General features: G+C 40.7%; 1 protein-coding gene across 5 annotated transcripts in view; it reads left to right on the forward strand.

The window, feature by feature from the left end:
* Nucleotides 1-2,327: 2,327 nt before the first annotated feature.
* Nucleotides 2,328-13,877, forward strand: part of ST6GAL2 (ST6 beta-galactoside alpha-2,6-sialyltransferase 2) — a 155,465-nt gene continuing 143,915 nt past the window's right edge. For 3 of the 5 annotated variants that reach the window (XM_056556037.1, XM_056556036.1, XM_056556039.1), the window contains exon 1: nt 2,328-2,600. The gene's annotated coding sequence lies outside the window, so the exon portion shown is untranslated. The remainder of the gene's footprint in view (nt 2,601-13,877) is intronic. The other 2 variants (XM_056556041.1, XM_056556040.1) reach the window with 1 other exon arrangement.

A 13,877-nucleotide genomic window follows, 5' to 3' on the forward strand; every position in this document is an offset into this window, starting at 1 on the left:
GGCCCCAGTGTGCTTATCCTTATTGCCCCCCCCCCCCCCCCCCCAGTGTCCTTTTTTCCCCACACGCTACTTGCTCCTCATCTTCTTGGAGCAGGAAAGCAGGGGGAATGAATGAATGAAGTCGACATGTCCCGCATGTAGGCTTGCTCCTTGCGGCGCCGGGACTTGACTATTCTTTGCTGCTCATCTCTGTACCCTCTCCTCTCTCCTTTAGACAGGAGACAGCTAGACAGGACAGGAGTGAGCACAGATGAGTGCTAGTCTAGCCCCCTTTGTTCCAGCCTGTGCTTAAACTGGGGCAAAGATGATGATATAGCCTTACAGGAATATGTTCTGGGTGGTATGGGGACCCCTAGTGGTCTTTTTTTATATCATGATTTCTATAAAAAAAGGCAATAACATTTTCTTATGACGCATATTAGAAAGGTTAATGTTTTGCCAAGGTGTACAACATATAAAACCTTTTTGATTCTGACAGTGCCCATTTAAATCCTGCAGTGCTTTACCGCCGCTCTTCAACAGACCAATCTAGGGGGTGACTCAAATCTTCCCAGTAACACAGGATACATGAACATCTTGCCCACATCTGGAATCTTACAGCCATGACATCTGCCCTGCAACAAACCCTAGAAAAAGGTAAAAACCAGAACACATCATGAGAATGACCAAAGGGCATTAACCCTTAACATAAATGACCAAGATTGGGGGGCAACATGATTCAAGTGGCCTCTTGCACAAGGGTAACAGGGGTGTACACTGTTAGGATATATAAATAACACTACACTAAAATTGCACATTGGCACATACAGTATGGCAAGGTTACTAAAAGCACTTTTATTTTGTCCAAATTGTAGTATATGAAAACTAAGGCATGCACAGTGTGGAGAGGATAGGAGCAGGGTTTATGAGAAGAATGGCGGTCCGGGCATGCTGGGAGTTGTAGATTTGCAACAACTGGAGGTACACAGTTTGGAGACCACTGGCCTACAATATATCCATATATATATATATATATATATATATATATATATATCTTAGTGTACATATTTATACATAAATATGTGTGTATATATTATAGATGTGTGTCACTATGTATGTTGGTTGGCTGTCCAGGCATGCTGGGAGTTGTAATTTTAAAACATCTGGAGGTCCACAGTTTGGAGACCACTGCTGTATAGTGTTGCCTGAGGGCACTAGCTGAGGGAGATCACTACCCAATATAAGAAAACACCCAACTTTCTGAACATTATGACAAGCCAATATAGGCTAAATTACAGCTTCAATAAGAGTGACCATTTACACAGATTAATATACAGTGACCCCCCCGACCTACAATTGCCCCGACATACGATCATTTCAACATACAATGGCCTCTCAGAGGCCATCGCATGTTGAAGGCAGCATCAACATACGATGCTTTTGTATGTCGGGGCCATCGCATAAACGGCTATCCGGCAGCACGGACTGCTTCAGCTGCCACCGGATAGCCGTTTACGGTGCCCCGTGTGGTCCGCTGGCGATCACTTGCCTGTCCTCGGGGCTCCGGCGCGTCCTCTTCGGGATCCCCTGCATTGTCGGCGCTCTCCATCGTCGTCATCACGTCGCTGCGCACGCCGTCCCGTCATCCAATAGGAGCGGCGTGCGTAGCGACGTGATGGCAGCGACGGAGAGCGAGGATGCCGGAGAAGCAGAGGCCTTGCTGGAGCATCGGGGACATCGGAAGGCGACATCCAGGGCAGCGGTGAGAAGCGGTGACGGTCCGGAGCGCCGGGAACAGGTGAGTACAACTTCCAATACCAGTGGTCTTCAACCTGTGGACCTCCAGATGTTGCAAAACTACAACTCCCAGCATGCCCGGACAGCCGTTGGCTGTCCGGGCATGCTGGGTATTGTAGTTTCCCAACATCTGGAGGACCGCAGGTTGTAGACCACTATCCTATACTTTACATTGCACGATCCCTCAACATGCGATGGTTTCAACAAACCATGGTCCATTTGGAACGGATTACCATCATATGTTGAGGGACCACTGTACTTCCAGTGTGTTGGACTGAAAGAGTTCTTACAATATTCAATGCATATATATATATATATATATATATATATATATATATATATATACAATGGTGCATGTGACTCCTATCCGATATTTTCTGGAATACATTTTTCACATAGTGCTGTATTTTACGTACCAAGCGACCTATGTCCCAGTGTTTATGATCCAGCAGCTGCGGTATGTAGCGTAGTGTGAACAGCATCCACCTCCTCCTCTCTACTGTACTGACGTCTCGTGTGAGGAGTGGGGGCGGGGCTCAGGGAGGAGTGCGGCTCCTGCAGCCGGGGCTATGGATTCACACACACACCGAGGGGACATAGCTGTTCCCTCCATCCTCCTGCCATCTCCTCTCAGGCACCCACACTCCACATGCTCTCACTAGCCCGGGACCACCCGCACTGAGCGCACCAGCATCACCAGCCTCCGACATGGCAGTGCCACCCCAGCGGCGTGTGCGGTGCTCAGTCCCCAGCCGGGCGCAGCAGCTGGAGCTCACTGGCACTCTGTGGAGCTGAGCTGGACCAGGAGATCCCAGGGGCTGCAGGTAAAGGGGCTGCTGGGGCACGGGCATGTGCGGGCACTGGACCCACCACAGCCGGCTTTGTTCTACCCAGAATACAGACAAAGCTTCATAGGCAGTGCATATGGTACATGCTCCATCTATACTGCATGCTAGTGCTATTGTGTGGAGCTCACAGACACCTACAGCTACACACATATACACTACTACACACATACTACACATATATACACATACTACACACATATACACATACTACACACATATACACATACTACACACATATACACTACTACACACATACTACACACATACACATACTACACACATATACACATACTACACACATATACACATACTATACACATACTACACACATATACACATACTACACACATATACACTACTACACACATACTACACATATATACACATACTACACACATATACACATACTACACACATATACACATACTACACACATATCGATACATCATACACACAGCTACACACGATACACTATATATATATATATATATATATATATATATATATACATATACTACAGACTCACTATATAGCCACACATCTACATACAAAGAGACACATATATACATAAAAACACTATAACTATACCACAGACTCACTAAAATGCCACACATATACATACATAGAGACACATATATACATAAAATAACTATAAATATACTACAGACTCACTATATAGCCACACATATACATACATAGAGACACATGTATACATAAAAACACTATAAATATACTACAGACTCACTAAAATGCCACACATATACATACATAGAGATACATAAAATCACTATAAATATACTACAGGCTCACTATATAGCCACACATATACATACATAGAGACACATATATACATAAAACACTATAAATATACTACAGACTCACTATATAGCCACACATATACATACATAGATACACATATATACATAAAAACACTATAAATATACTACAGGCTCACTATATAGCCACACATATACATACATAGATACACATATAGACATAAAAACACTATAAATATATTACAGGCTCACTATATAGCCACACATATACATACATAGAGACACATGTATACTTAAAAATACACTATAAAGACAAACTACACATTTAAGGACAGACACACACACACACACACACACACACACATAAATAAGGATATACTGGAGACACACATAAACATGCACACTTAGAATCACATATAATGATATACTGTAAACCAGTGGTCTCCAAACTGTGGACCTCTGAATGTTGCAAAACTACAACTCCCAGCATGCCTCGACAGCCAAAATATATATATATACATATATAAATATATATAAGGATATACTGGAGATACACATATACAGACACACACATATATAATGATGTACTGTCGAAGCGTATATTTACAAACATATAAGGATATACTGTAGACACGTGTACATACACACAGGCACATATCAGGATATACTGTAGACCAGTGTTTCCCAACCAGCGTGCCTCCAGGTGTTGCAAAACTACAACTCCCAGCATGCCTGGGCAGCCAAAGGCTGTCCAGGCATGTTGGGAGTTGTAGTTTTGCAACATCTGGAGGCACCCTGGTTGGGAAACACTGCTGTAGACAGATATACTTACCGACATGTATAAGAATATACGTTAGACATACATACACACTCTTACAGACACATATCAGGATATACTGTAGACACCTACGGTATACACACACAGACAAATATAAAGATATACTGTAGACACATATACACACACTTACAGACACATATGAAGATATACTGTAGACACATATACACACACTTACAGACACATATGAAGATATACTGTAGACACATATACACACACTTACAGACACATATGAAGATATACTGTAGATGTACATATGCATACACACTTACAGACACATATGAAGATATACTGTAGACACCTACGGTATACACACACAGACAAATATAAAGATATACTGTAGACACATATACACACACTTACAGACACATATGAAGATATACTGTAGATGTACATATGCATACACACATTTACAAACATTTAGGGCATAAACATAAGTATTTACAGATGGGTGGATATACAGACATAAATACAGATAAACCAATCCACCACACCGACATGTACAGACACACATTTATACGTATACATACCCTCTAGTATTATACATTGGGGTCATACAGATACCTTCCCATTGGTCAGTGGTGTGACGTGTGTATGGAAATGTTATACCCCGTGTTAGGTTCACATGAGAATACTTATAGGACAGCTATCTACTGCCTACAGGCTGGATGGGCAGTTGTGTGTCCTGGGTGATGTTGCAGAATATTTCGGTATATGTCACAGAGTTTGATTAAAAAGTTTCAAAGCAAAAGAAAAAGTCTCTGAAGACTGGACTATAACATACATGTCCCTCCGGGGACCGACAGAAGCGTTTTTATAGATGTCTGTGAGGATACCTAATGTCTATTGTATATGACATCTTATAATGCATGTAGACAGGGATTTGTATACACATATACATTCCTATAGTTTCACATTATGCATATTATAGCTGCTATCATGGCTGGTTTTGGTAGGCTATTATTGATGGCACATTGTGTTATGAGTTGTGTAGTAATGTGTGCAGCGGAGGAGACTTGGGAGACACTGGCGGCTGCTTCTGAGTTATTCAGGGATTCCTAGAAGGAGAGCGATGATGAATACACTGGAAGAAATGGAGCTTTCCTCTCTGCTATGCCCTCTGTCTGTGCGACGGTGCTAGTTGTGTTGGTCACAATATTCTTTTTATTACTATTTTTTACTTGATACCTAGGCCATTTTTTGTTTAAGTATGACCAGATGTAGAAATGAAGCAGAGCTGAATGTGTCATTTTATTTATTTGATGTATCGCCTATTTGTCATCTGGTTTATTCAAATTAAAACTACAAATGAAAATAAAGAGGAGAACATCTCCTAACAACATGGATTATGAGAAACAGTGAATCATGGGAAATAACCACACGCAGGTTTTGGCTGTAGCAGCGACCCTGGGTAGAGGCTTGGAGGTAACTTGTGACTCGCGACTGACCTGAGATAAATTCGACATCTGGAAATGATGGGTTCTGAAAAAGGAAAAACGATAAACGCCATGTGAGATTCTGGCATATGCATTGTCTAACAACAAAGAGACAAGACAAAGAGTACATTAGGCTACACAAAGAAAGAGGGATGGAAAAGAATAGGGGGAAAAAAGAAAGAAAAAAATAGGACAGATGCAGAGACTTCAAATTGTTTCCAAGGAGTCCATAACATAAAGGTCTGAGGAAGGGAGGGATCCTCCCGAAACGCGTAATCCTTTCTATTTTTTATTTTTTTAAATAAAATGTCCTGCTGAGGACTTTTTCCAATATTTCTGGCATTCGCCTCATCCTTCTACAAGAGTCAGCAGTGCCTACTTTCAATGTTTTTTCCCTGTTTTACTTCCACTATAACATAAAGAAGGGTTCCTGTGAACCCGAATCTCTGTCCTTATGCTGTTGTCCGGCCCTGAGCCCATTCACTCATGGGTACCTGCAGTGGACCTCCAATGATGAGTAGTCGTAGACTAAGCTGCATCCAGGAAAAATCTCAACTCTAATTGGACAATGAGCTGAATGGAAAGGACAGCAAAGCTATGTTGGTTGTGCTGGATACACTAATATTACTAACCTTGTAGTGATGCCATCCCAGATGTGATTCCAGAAAGTTTCATGGGCAGTCCCACTATATATATATATATATATATATATATATATATATATATATATGTAGAAGAGTGCTGTTCTCAGAATTCCAGCACCAGCAGGTGTCAGAAACAGAAATGGCGCGTGTGTGTACAGTGACTGGGCACTGATACCACCAGGAGGGCAGCTTATTATTTCCTGGGCTTGGGCCAGTGGTTGTTAAGGTGTGTGAGATTGTACACATTTTGTGTGTAGCCTTATGATCAACCTGTCTATAAAAAGGGGGTACTCTGGATTACCTGGAGCTGAAAGTGGACTATAATGGATAGATACACAGCAGGATGGAGGTCTAGATGGAATAAGTAATGTTTTAAAGTCAGGGTAAGGAGAAATGGAGAAGTATAGGCCAATGAATAAATGTAGACAGCCAAGACAATTGTCAGACCATCGTATGTCTCTGGAGATTCTGTGGGGAAAGAGGAAGGATTAGGGGGCCCAGCCTATGACAAATGAGCTATTTCCTAATAATGTGGCCCAAGAGTTTTAAGATATTTAGGACCAACAAATATGGTGTGGGTTTGAGGACAAATACTAACCATGAAAGGAAAACACAAGGGTTTGGGCATATGCTTCCCTCCAAGAACATCCACTGCTTCATAGAAGCATGGGTAAACCACGTGATAAGCTTGTGAATAAGGAAGTAATCCCAAAATGTGTCAGGCTTTGCACTTTATTGTGACTGTTGACTAAGCTTTTCAATGGACCTAAAATAAAAAATTATTTTTTATGTGATAATCTTGGAACACTGAAGACTTCTTTTGGATTTTTAGGTTTACATGTCCAATTAAAAACCATTCATTACCCACTGGACACAATTACCAATAGTGTCATAAGTGAACATGGCAAAGAGTAAGACCATTGCTTAATATGCCCTAAAATGTAACAAATGTATGAACATTGTTTAATATTGCCTAAAATGTAACAAATGTATGTTAATGTAAAAGATGGCACATACTGCAGTCTCAAATGGACATAACATAGCTTATCACTTTTCTATACCACATTAATGCCATAGATTTTTCACTAAATAATGGCGAGATCCATAATAAACCTAGAGCAAACATTACTTCTTGTTTAAGAAAAGCCTGTTTTCGGAACTTGATTGAAAATAGCACGTCTTTCCTGTATATGGTGTAAAGCATGATATGCCATTTCCTTGGTACATTTTAATTGATGAATGTGTCCAGTCATGCCAGGTGACCTATGCACCTCTACTATTTGAAAATGTATAAAAACTTAGCCTTACTACCTCAAATTCAACTTTGCTACTTGCTGATAAGCATTATCACAATAAAACAATGTAGTGTTGTAAGCATTGCAGTCTTTAAATGGTATACAGCACAACAATAAACCTTAAAGCATACCCGTCAGATCAAATATTTTTTTTTTATACATCACTAAGTACCTAATCCTGACCATGTACATCTAATTTTTATGTGTCTAGCACCTTTATTTATTTTTTTTATTACACTTTTAACTTGGCTCACTAGTCTGAATTCCTCTCAAAGGGAGGGGGCGTGTTCTCACTGTGCAGGTCTCCGCTCCCTCCCTCAGTATGCTGTCTATTCACTTCTCCCCTAACATTAGCAAAACTACAACTCTCAGCTTGTCCTCACTGACAGTAGCGGGACACAAGCTGACAGTGGGAGGATTTTTCCTCCAGCCGTGAGCCCTGCGCTCACAGCTGTCAATCAAAGAAGTGGGTCCATGACATAGGTGATGACACATGGACACAGCAGGACTAGTATGTGTCCAAGCAGGCAGGGGAGACAGTCCTTTGACTGTGCTTTTCAGTATGAAATGCTGAAAATATTTCTAATGAAAGCAATTGTAAAACCTATTGGTTTTGCATGCTTTACAACATATCAAAAGTTTTTGTATCGAACAGTGCCCTTTTAAATGACTGGTGTTATATTTACATGAATGATAAAACAATAGACATGTCTTTTGTTTATTATAGTAGAGATTTCTAGACTTTAAGTTTCTCCTTGGGGAGAGCCCCAAAAGGCTTGTGGAGCCTTACAGGCAATGCTCCACTGGGAAGAAATATGCAAAACAGCCTTTATCCAGAAGGCAAACAACCTTTCCCTGGTGCCATCTATTGACTTCTATGCAATTTAGTGTTCTGCCCCTTTAAAGAGCCTTGAAACATGACTGGAGATTATTAGTGAATCCAGAATCTCTGCCAGAAGGAAGAGTTACCTTTAGGGCTACTCTTCCTTCTGTGATGCAAAGTTTTATGGTCTGCGCAGTGGTAATAGTAAATCTCTACATGTATGGGCTTCACATAAACATTTCTACACAAATGTTATAGGGCTCATATCTATAAAACACTGTTTCTCAAGCGCGGTCCTCAAGCACCCCCAACAGGTCTTGTTTTCTGGATTTCCTTAGTCTTTCGCAGGGAATATAATTCTGGTCAGTGCATCAGGCATCACCACAGTTACATCACCTGTGAAAGACTAAGGAAATCCTGAAAACATGACCTGTTGAGGGGACTTGAGGACCGCGCTTGGGAAACACTGTTCTAAGAGAAGTGTAAATATTACTGTCCTGGCAAAACACTTTGGTTGTAATGTTCCCCAAACAATAAGTTGATAGCTTTCCTAATAGATTTTTTTTATAAAGCCAAGATTAGTTGATGCCCCCTGTAAATTCTCATGTGCTTACTAAATAAAAAAAAAAGGAAAAAAGCTAGCAACCATTTAATGATGCACACCCATAATATTGTACGAAAAAATACAAATATCTTTATTGAATCGAATGCATAAAAGTGAGTAAACACACAGTTAAAACCATTTAAAAAACACTAAAACAAAGCGGAGGAATATAATCCTACCACGCTTACCAAGCATTGGGTGTAATAACCCTAGGGCAGAGAGAAGTCCCGGTACACTCTCACATATATGGACAGTATTGAGCAGCTACAAAACAAAGTATGAGGGAGCAAAGAAGTATACAGTAACCGTATATATGCCCATATACAATAAATTCTACTTCCTTATAGCTGAACCATAAATATCTCACATCCAATGCGATATATAACCTACATATACATACTATACCTGGAATTCCCGGCAGTTGGACTTGGAGTACCGGCGGTGATATTTTCACATTGCAGCACTTGTGGGCAGCGTTCTATCCATAGGCACACTTTTACATTATTTCAGCACATAGTGCAATTTTTTTCAGCATTAGTATACATATGTAGGTTATATATCGCATTGGATGTGAGATGTTTATGGTTGAGCTATAAGGATGTAGAATTTATTGCATATGGGCATTTGCTCCCTCATACTTTGTTTTGTAGCTGCTCAATACTGTCCATATATGTCATAGTGTACTGGGACTTCTCTCTGCCCTATGGTTATTATACCCAGTGCTTGGTAAACGTGGTATAATTATATTCCTCCACTTTGTTTTAGTGTATTTTAAATGGTTTTAACTGTGTGTTTACTCACTTTTGTGCATTCGATTCAATAAAGATATTTGTATTTTTTCATATTATGGGTGTGCATCATTAATTGGTTGCTAGCGTTTTTCCTTTTTTTGTGACATTTTTGCAACTGGTTTTCACCCTGATATTATTTTGTGGGTGGTGCCCGTCTTCTTTTTTGTGCTCACTAAATAGACATAATACATGGATGCAGGTAAAAACCCTTTGTATCAGCTCTTCATTCTGGAGTATAAAAGAGGGTCTCATTCCTATGATCATTATTAGCAAGTCACCAGCTAAAATGATCTCACTAAGACCTCACCTTTGCATATGCCAGTATCCCGAGATCTTCCCACGGAGAGTGGCTAAGTACCGGTGGCTGCAGCACTATCTAATTCAGAAGAAGAATATGTCGCAACCCCTTAACTTACATTCCTTTTTGTTTTTATAGATGGTTTTTGTGATGTAAAGAGCTAAATTTACAGTCTGTTGCAGTATATAGATATGCACGTTTAACAATATAACCAATGAAACATTCAGCTGATGTATATAGATAGATAGATATGATTAGCTTTACTGTGGAAACGTATAGTTAATTTTGGATGGTAGATGGAGAGGGGGATTATGTGACACATCCATCACTTTCTTGGCACACTTGTCTAATTACATACTAATATGCATACACTAGAACTTTGCTTCTGGGAAGATTTAGGCTTTTCTCTAGCTGCCTAGCATTGAAAAGCTTAAAGGGATATTCCAGGAATTTTCCCCTTTAGTCTTTGAGTCCATGATGCCAAGTTATAATACAGTGTGCTGTAATGACCTTACATTATGCAATAACCTTTCCTCTAATATCACAATGTTTATTATTCATGTGTTGTGGCATCACAGTGTGCATCAACCCTGTTATGTGACATGGCTGGTGTCTGGCATTGAAGAGCTTAAAGGGGTATTCCCGTTTTTTTTCCTTCAGCCTTTGAGCCCATAATGCCAAGTTGTAATACTATGTAATATGCTTCTTTTCCCTTTGTGCCCTGCTTTATTCCATTTTCATTCACGGGATCCACACCAGGAAGTGCTATAGTGCAGGTCTTTTTTATTCTACTGCAGCCAAAGACAATAGGGGAGATTTATCAAAACCTGTGCATAGGAAAAGGTGACAGTTGCCCATAGCAACCAATCTGATTCCCTCTCTTTTTTCAGAGGCCTTTTTATAAATGAAAGAACTGATCTGATTGGTTGTTATGGGCAACTGGTCAACTTTTCCTCTGCATAGTCACATATGGGGAGATTTATCAAAACCTGTGCAGAGGAAAAGTTGTCCAGTTGTAAATAGCAACCTATCAGATCATGTCTTTTATTTTTGAAAAGGCCTCTGAAAAATGAAAGAAGCAATCTGATTGGTTGCTATGGGCAACATGACAACTTTACCTCTACATGACAGTAGTAAAACGTAGGTGGGATGGGCACTGCAACACTTAATGCTTGCAGCTGAGAGAATAGACCAAGCAGTGGAATCAACCCGGTGTGAGTATGGTTAAGTGGGGTGCCAGACAATTGCAGGAGGAAAGACAATTCCAAAATTATAGAAGAAATGTCTGCACTCACCACGTAGATCCTTTTAAAATCCGGACTTTATTCAAGCAAATAGCAATGTCCATAATAGAGGTAATCACACCTGGGTGAACAGGGAGGGAGTGCAGCTAGCGGCTATGCAGCCGGAGTATACTGGAACAACAGCACCGTTTCTTGTCTATGACGCTTCTTCCGGTTCCGGAACCGGAAGAAGTGTCCTAGACGAGAAACGGTGCTGTTGTTCCAGTATACCCTGGCTGCTCTCCCTCCCTGTTCACCCGGGTGTGATTACCTCTGTTATGGACATTGCTATTTGCTTGAATAAAGTCCGGATTTTAAAAGGATCTACGTGGTGAGTGCAGACATTTCTTCTATAAGTTTGGAATTTTACCTCTACATGAGTTTTGAGAAATCTTTCCCATAGTTCTCAGGGGTGTGGCTATGTTGCAGTGGGTGGCTGAATAGCATTACTTCTGTAAATCCATTCCATCCACTGCAGTATAGCCATGCCCCTGGAGACCATGTGACTTCTGACATATTGTCTCTGGCCACATGGAATGCTGGAAAAGGCCAGGGACAACTTTCAAATAAAAAGATTTGCTCTATAGCACTTCTGGTGTGGGTCCTGTGCATGAAAATGGGACAAAGCGGCACGCGGAAGTAATAGATGCATATTACACAGTATTATAACTTGGCATTATGGGCTCAAAGGCTTAAAGGGGTACTCCGGCGCTTAGACATCTTATCCCCTATCTAAAGGATAGGGGATAAGATGCCTGATCGCGGGGGTCCCGTCAAGGCTCCGCCCCGTGTGACATCACGCTCCGCCCCCCTCAATGCAGGCCTATGGGAGGGGGCTTGCATTGAGGGGGGCGGAGCGTGACATCACACGGGGCGGAGCCTTGACATCACAATGCTCCGGCCTCGTGATCGACAGTAATCAGACCCGGAGTGAACATGCTTCGGGGACTGATTTTAAATGGGGTGCAGCTTGCAAGATCACGGGGGTCCCCAGCGGCGGGACCTACGTGATCAGGCATCTTATCAGGGGATAAGATGTCTAAGCGCCGGAGTATCCCTTTTAGAAAGAAATCCTGGAATACCCCTTTAATAGGTGACATATTCCAAATTCTCTAACATGAGTAATAATATAATATCATAGATTTATTTCTATGTTTAATGTAAAGACACATTTACATGGTCATCATAAATATCCATATGATATATCGTCACTAGTAGGGACTTGTTAGGGACCCTGTAGACTGCTGGATGGGGTAATTGCATGTAGCAGTCCACTGATATCCTGTATCAGTTTCCATTCACTCTACCTCTCATCTCTCTCTTAACCATACTAATGTCATGGAAGGTGCGATTCATAGTGCTGGCCTCTGCACAGGAGGGCAGCTATGGCTTTCCCAGTGCATGCCGACTGGACAACATACTGGTAACCAATGAACCTCTTTACCTGGAAAAACACTAAAGGGAACCTATCTAGGCTTGTATGCGAACTGGCATAAAAAATTGACACATTTTTGCAAAAACCTAATTTTGTTGAAAAATTGTAGACCTTATTTCCCAAAAAAAGGAGCACGGTTTAAGTGTAGTGAGTTTTGGCCACACTTTTTATATGCAACGTTGTAAAAATATGTAAAATTTTTGCACAAATCCACTTGAAAAACACACATGAAATAAAAACATAAAACTGTGAAAATGAATCATACTTTGGGAGACAATTTAATAAATTTGGCATAAATGAGAAATTGCAAGATGTTATGAAGTCACAAATGACAAATGAGGGAAAGTAGTAAAATTTGTAGGTATACTATCTTGCTAGGCCACAATGACAGAGGCCACGCCCCCAACAATCGATTAATGGATAATGGAAATAGTGGACGACTTTTATTCTAGATTTTTATCGGTAATATTGATTAATCGTTGCAGCCCTAAAGCACACTGGTTGTGAAACATTGCCATAGACACATTACCGGGTGCATTATGCTTGTACTATGATGCTGTATTTTTTATTTTTTTTGTGAACTCGATGTTTGCTTCCTCCCCGTATAGAAAACTATAGTGACCTCGTAGTGTGCAATAACCTTTCCTCCAATTTCACAGTGTTTATTATTCTTATGTTGTGGCATCACAGTGTGCATCAATCCTGTAATGTTACATAACGGCTGTAACATTCCAATGTCCATGGTCATTTCCTTTGTGCTGTAACATTACTACATTGCATATATTGTATTTAATATATCTATACAGCCACATCACTGTGCTTATTATCCTTGCTCTGTTAGTTCACATCAGGTTGTGCTCCGACCCATTCAAGGTCTGTATTTTTTTTTTTTTTTTTTTAGCTGAATGTACCCTGAATGGGTTGGAGCACAATGGACATCACCCGGTCCCATTGACTTTGAATGGGGTCTGTCGGATTTAAGTCAGGTGTCAGTTGTTTCACAGGAGTTTAGCAGAGAAAAAATTACCTGTAA

This window comes from Hyla sarda, chromosome 2, assembly GCF_029499605.1.
Source record: "Hyla sarda isolate aHylSar1 chromosome 2, aHylSar1.hap1, whole genome shotgun sequence".
In the NCBI taxonomy this organism is placed as follows: Eukaryota; Metazoa; Chordata; class Amphibia; order Anura; family Hylidae; genus Hyla; species Hyla sarda.